Source organism: Neophocaena asiaeorientalis, unplaced genomic scaffold (genome assembly GCF_003031525.2).
Source record: "Neophocaena asiaeorientalis asiaeorientalis breed wild unplaced genomic scaffold, Neophocaena_asiaeorientalis_V1.1 scaffold286, whole genome shotgun sequence".
Taxonomy (NCBI): Eukaryota; Metazoa; Chordata; class Mammalia; order Artiodactyla; family Phocoenidae; genus Neophocaena; species Neophocaena asiaeorientalis.
In genome coordinates this window covers 874,321-880,685 of record NW_020174643.1, presented here as the reverse complement: position 1 = coordinate 880,685, position 6,365 = coordinate 874,321, and the positions used below count along the sequence as shown (strand labels likewise).

The 6,365-nt window shown below is 38.0% G+C and overlaps 1 pseudogene; it reads right to left on the bottom strand.

Annotated features, from left to right (window-relative positions):
- Positions 1-384: 384 nt before the first annotated feature.
- LOC112408711 (voltage-dependent anion-selective channel protein 3 pseudogene) lies at positions 385-1,269 on the bottom strand (annotated as a pseudogene).
- Positions 1,270-6,365: the final 5,096 nt, after the last annotated feature.

Sequence of the window (6,365 nt, the reverse complement as noted above, 5' to 3'; positions counted from 1 at the left end):
GGAACCTAGAAAAATAGTACAGATGAACTGGTTTGCAGGGCAGAAATTGAGACACAGATGTAGAGAACGTATGGACACCAAGGGGGGTAAGCGGTGGGGGTTGGGGGTTGTGGTGTGATGAATTGAGAGATTGGGATTGACATGTATACACTGATGTGTATAAAATGGATGACTAATAAGAAAAAAAAAATAAACATACACAGGTTATTTGTGAGTAAAAAAAAAAAAAAACAATTATGAGGTCTCTTTGAACTCCAGAATTCACGGACACCTCTTATAGCAATGGATCATGATTGTTTACTAATAAAGTTCACTTGATATGGACATGCAGAAATTAAAAAAAAAAATTACTCTGAGAGTGTAAAAAAACAAAACCAAACCACATTAAGCTTCTAGTTCAGATCCCAGCCTGACCTTGTGCCCTCCTGCATTGAAGGTCTTTCCATGGATTAGAGCTGACAGGGTCAATTTCACTCCTGCTTGAAGGGGCTGAGTATAACGCAGCCAATCAGGCTGGCGTTATTCACTTTAGCCGATAGAGAAGTTCTACAATCCAGCTTGTACTTAGCAGAGATGCTGAAATGTGTGTTGTTACTGCCGGTGGTCCACGAGAGGTTTACTGATGTTTCAATCTTCTCATTCACCTTCTGGTAGATCTACCTTCCAAATTCAGTGCCATTGTCCACATGAGTGTGCAGCTGGAAGTCTGTGGCCTTGTAACCCAGGGCGAAATTATTGTGACAGTTTGGATTTGGCTGTGTCAAAACTCATCTGATAACCAGCAAGCCAACCTTCAAAGGCCAACACAGCCCAGCCATAGATGGTTGGTCCAGAAAAACTGATACCAACATTACTGCCAAGACTGAAAGAATCCCGTTTATAGGAGGCCTTCAATTTCCCACTCTTCTTTCCTGTGTTCCCTACAAATATGGTATCAAGAGTCAGTTTTGACCCTTCAGCCAACTTATTCTATTCTCCAAAGACATTTCTGTCCCAAGAGTACTGTCTGTGTTCCACTTTTGGGTGAAGGTCAGTCCATAGTTACAAATCTTGTATTTGGTCTCTAGGTTGCCTGATGCTTTCCCTGTATCATTGTAAGCATGACCAGAAGTAGACAATTCCACTCCACTACATGACTTGGTTCTCAGATCTATTTTGACCATGCCAAATCCATATCCTTTGTTGAAGACATCCTTGGCAGCCTTTCCCAGGTCATAGTAAGTTGGTGTGTTACACATATCTCCGACGGCAGGGCCTGTCCGCTCAGCCAGGAGAGTCCATCCACTCCATTAGAGCACCGCTTAAGGTCTTCTTCAGGCCAATGCCGTCCGCGCCTGTGCAGCCCCACACCCGCGGTATCTGTGCGCTGCGAGCCCCACGCTGCGGCTGTGCCAGAGTGTTGCACCGGGGTCGCGCACCACACACGAGAGCCGGACTAACACCCCCAACTGTCCGAGTGCATGCGTGCGCGGCAGGGCCCGGCCTTTGGCTTCTTTCTTAATTATTTTTGTTGTTGTTGAGTGGTAGGAGTTTTAAAAATATATATTCTGAACATTAACCCCTTATCAGATATATGATTTATAAATATTGTTTCCCATTCCATAAGTTGCTTTTTCACTCTGTTGATTGTGTCCTTTGATGCACAATTTATCTATTCTTCTTTTGTTTCCTGCTCTCTCTTTTTTTTAAATCACACAAGTATTCCCCAGTGCTCTAATCCAAGATTCAAAGAGAATGATCATCATCACACGATGGGATGGAATGGAATAGATTCATCAGATGCAGTCACAAGTCCCAGTCTTTCTACCTTTTAGGGATACTTGTCTAACTTTTTTAGTAAAAGCACTGCTTAAACCCTGTCAAATCTCCGTGAAGGAGATGGGCTTGAATGTATAGTTCTCTACATCCTGCTTATTGGGCTTACCTATAGCTAGAGTTGGGCTATGGGAGCATCTGAGCTCTCTCTTTGGGCCCACCAGACAAAACAAAAGAAAGAAAACCAAAGCAAACAAAAATACTTCCGAAGTATAAAAGACCATGTGTCCAATTTTAAGGATAGATATCGACTATAGCATGGGGAGGCAGTGTACAACGTGGTGGATAATTTTACTGGTGAGGACTGTATCCAAAACAACTGAGTGTTCAGGAAAAAATTTACTAAATATTTCATCTCAGAATTGCTATGATAATTTGGCATATAACTGTAACTACCTCTGAACAAGTTGCCCTGTCAGGAATATGGAGGAGGCGAAAGTTTCTCAAAAAATATTTTAAATTAAAACCAATATACTGGAGTGCTAAAATAACAAAACCTCTTTGTGACCTCAAATAATTCTCTCTCTGGACCTGTTCCCTTACCTGTAAAAAATGATGCTAAATAAATGAGTTAATCTGTCTTTTAGTTTGATTCAAAATCAATGAAGTATATGGGAAAAGCAGGGTGCCTACATGATTACATGACTTCATATACCTCAGAATGGGTTTTGTTTTACATATAATTAAAAGCAAATTATAAGCCAAGAAAATAATTACAACATCTTACAGAGTTCATGTGGGTGTGGTCATGTGGTTAAACGTGGATGTGAGGGTACTACACAAGGTAAGCTCCTTGCAGTGAATTTACTAAGTTTACATTTCCCATACGGCAAGTTTCTTAAGGGTATTTAAGGTTTTAATGCAAGAAGCATGCGTGACATTACTCTGTTAATATTACAGGAAGTCTTTACTTTTGTATAGCTTATTTTGGCTGTAATAAAGTCTGCAACTCACATTTTCTATGCAATAAATGTATAGGATCTATTTCTCTCAGGGTCTTTAACAACTGTCTTTACTACTGCAGCAAAATATTTTAGTGAAAATGTGTGATTTGCGGGTGCTAAACATGGAGATGAGGTTGGAGGGACACGGTGGGACAAAGTGGCATAATGCGCTGTGAGGATAATAGATGCATTCTTTGGTTTACTGGATGACCATTTCACACCAAGAAGTAAATTAAATTCATGCAGTAATAATTTTTAAGAGCCAGAAATACAGAACTATAGAGAAATGAACCCATGTGAGCTCATTCTTTTAGTCATATTGGCCCACACAAGACTCCTAAACAGTGTGTGTACCAAGCACAGTGAAAGACGATACTGAAACTATTCCTTTTCCTTTTTCCTTTCCTTTTCCTCTAGCTTTTCTTTTCCATTATGAGGTATGCTTAGCTATTCAGCAAACAATTATAGATGACAAACTATTGTACTAGTTATGTCATGAAGAGCTAAGGAATGTTGGCAGAGACATGAATAATGCTCAGAATTTTCACTCAATCTTTAAGTGCAGTATTACTATTAATTCATGCTAGAATTATACAGACATTAGCAAGGTACATAATTATGGTAGTAATTTTCTTTAATATTATAATGTCTTATAAATGTTAGGATTGCTTTTCCAGAAGAGGGAAGATAAAAGTTTCCCTTATTCTGAACTTAATCTTCTGTGAATGAGCTACCCCAATTGCCCTCCCCAAAGTCTACCTATGGAATTGAGCTAGAAAACACCATGTCCTACACAGCAGCAAAAGTTGCTACATCGTTATTTGTCTTTAAAATACCCTTTTTGTAAACAAGAGGAGTTATTCAAGAGATTTGCAGCATATCCTCGGTGAAGACAGGAGAGGAGAAAATACTAGAGGTATATGTATTGTGCTTTGCTTTATATCATAAACAGGTAAATGGAAGGTCAAGCATTTATTATTTTAAACAAATTCAAGTGAGGAGGGATGTTTTATTTTGTAAATAATTATGGCCTTATTTGTTTTAAGTTCAAATTTCCATACATCAAATTTTATTAAATGGAGCACATCTGTATGAGATCTAAATGGAAAACCTGAGAAGAGTTCATGTTTAATGTAGTGATGATTTAATGAATTAATCATTCATTTGTATATTAAATATTAGCCAAATATTTACCTAGACTCTGTTTTGTTCAGAATAGACTAGATCTTACTGCAGGAACAAATAACCACTATTACTGACTCCAAACAGACCAAAAAAAGGTTTATTTCCTACACTAGTTACATGTCGGTGACAGGATAACTAGGACCTCTGTTCATTGTCACGTCACCTCCCCTCTGAGACTCAGGCTGATGAAGCATTCACTAGCTACACCATGCCAGACACTGTGGTAGAACAGGAAAAGAATATGTTCAGGCCCGCACTGTCTCTTAAAACTTCTACCCAGAAATGACACATGTCACCGTGACTCATGTTTCATTGGCCAACACAAGGCCCATAACGCGAGTCTGAAGTGCAGTATGAGAAATGCAGTAAACTGAATTTCCTATTCACATGTTTAGGTGTGATTTCCTGTCCCTAACTAAATACAGAAAACAAGCAAAAATCAGTGTTACTTGTTTCAGAAAACACTTGACCCTGAGAGATACGCGTGCTAATCAAGTAACTCATTGATCAAAACTAACATCCCACTATCAAGAATGGCTTCAAGACCTTCACTTTGTTGTGTCCACCATGCAAAGCCATCATGTCGTGAATATTTCCTGATCTCAACTAATTCCCATTTTGCAAGACACAACTTAAAATCACCTAGCTCAGGCCCCAAAACCCTGTAAAAATTCTCCATTGATTTCCCCTTTCTGACACAATGTTAAAACAGTGTTTTCTCTTACTGCAGCTGGTCAAAGAAGCTGTGCCTTGCTGAAACACTAAGTTTTTATGCTGGCTTTCTGGAGGACTAATTATTTGATATATGCCTACTCCACACCTGGAAGGAGACAGGAAATGAAATATCACTGAGCAGCATGAATGGTAATCATAGTATTTATATGTAAAGTGTTGTGATAGGCTTTTGAAATACAGATTTGAATAAGGCCCAAGCTTTGGCATATGATAGGTGCTTCATGTTTGTTAACTGAATGGCTGAAATACAGAAAAAAAGGCAAGTGTGTATGAATCTTATAATATTTCATGAAGACAATGATAATAATAGAGTTAGCAAGATAAATAATTAAGGTCTATACAACCTCACTGCTATGCAACCCCATGTTTTATCCGGGGTTAATTTTTTTCTGATTCTCAGGCCTGTTTCCCTGGCCTGAGAGTGAGAGTACCCCACAGAGAAGTTGACAGTTTCTTCTCAATATGGTTTGCAACAAATCACGTCATAGGAATTGAAGAACTTCAGAAAGAAAACCTAGTCTAGACGAGAATAACATATTTGACTGTTTCTCAAATTTCATTCTCTTCCATATCTGTAAATCCATGAAGACACAACGTTTTCACCTCCTAATACCTAATACAGTATAGATGTACAATAAAGATTTTTAATGAGTGAATGAATATTAACCCCCTTCATTCTTGTGGCATTTATTGGGCTCACACTATATACAAAACTATGTGCTGGAGAAACCACCATGCTTCTAAAAGGTGAAGAATAGCTGGGCCTTCTCTTAACGCTAAAAGGCTAGGCACATTTCCTAAAGAAATAATTGTATGACAAGCAACATGATACAGTAGAAAGAGTTCTGAACTTAGAATATATTTTCGATGCCAGCTCTAGCATTTGATTCTCTGTGTGAACTCTGGCAAGTCTCTATGTGCCCCCATCTTGGTTTCCTAGCCTACAGAATGAGAGAGGTGATATATTTACATTTTAAATGTGTTATGAGCAAGCAAATACTTGGAAAATAACTTAGCACCATCTGCATTTAAGCCTAGCAAATTGTTTCTATGTGTCCCTCTTTTAACTCTTCATCTTTTGTCTGTGATCCTGTAGCATCCTGTGGCATTTTATGCCCTGCAGTGAATTCTAATTCTCTATAGATTTGTCTGTATACTTCCCTTCGCAACTTCCCTGAGGACAAGACCATTTTATTCATTTTTACATCCCACACGTTTACTACAGAGCCTGATGTATAGGAGCTGTTCAGTAAATGTTTGAAAAATGAAAGAATATATATAAATGTATAGATGAACTAATAAGTGAATGAATGAAATGAGCTGTGGAATTAATAACTTTCAACCAAGTTTTTGATGAATCATTATAGTAAGAGGGTCCCTGGCTCCTCTCATCTGTGTACCTTTTTTAAAGACAAAGATGTAACTGATGTGCAGCAAAGGATGAACATCAACCCTATACAGCAATTTTCCCAAACTTCCTCGATGATATGAATTACTTGGGTATTTATTAAATATACAGTTTCCCAGACCTTTGTCTTAAAGATTATAATTTTCCAGTCTGGAATATCATTAAGTAATTTGTATTTCTAACAGCTGCTCCTAGGTAATACATAACATTATGGAAATTTGGTAAATACTGATCTAGAATATAAAATGTAATAACAGTTACAACAAAACATATAGTGC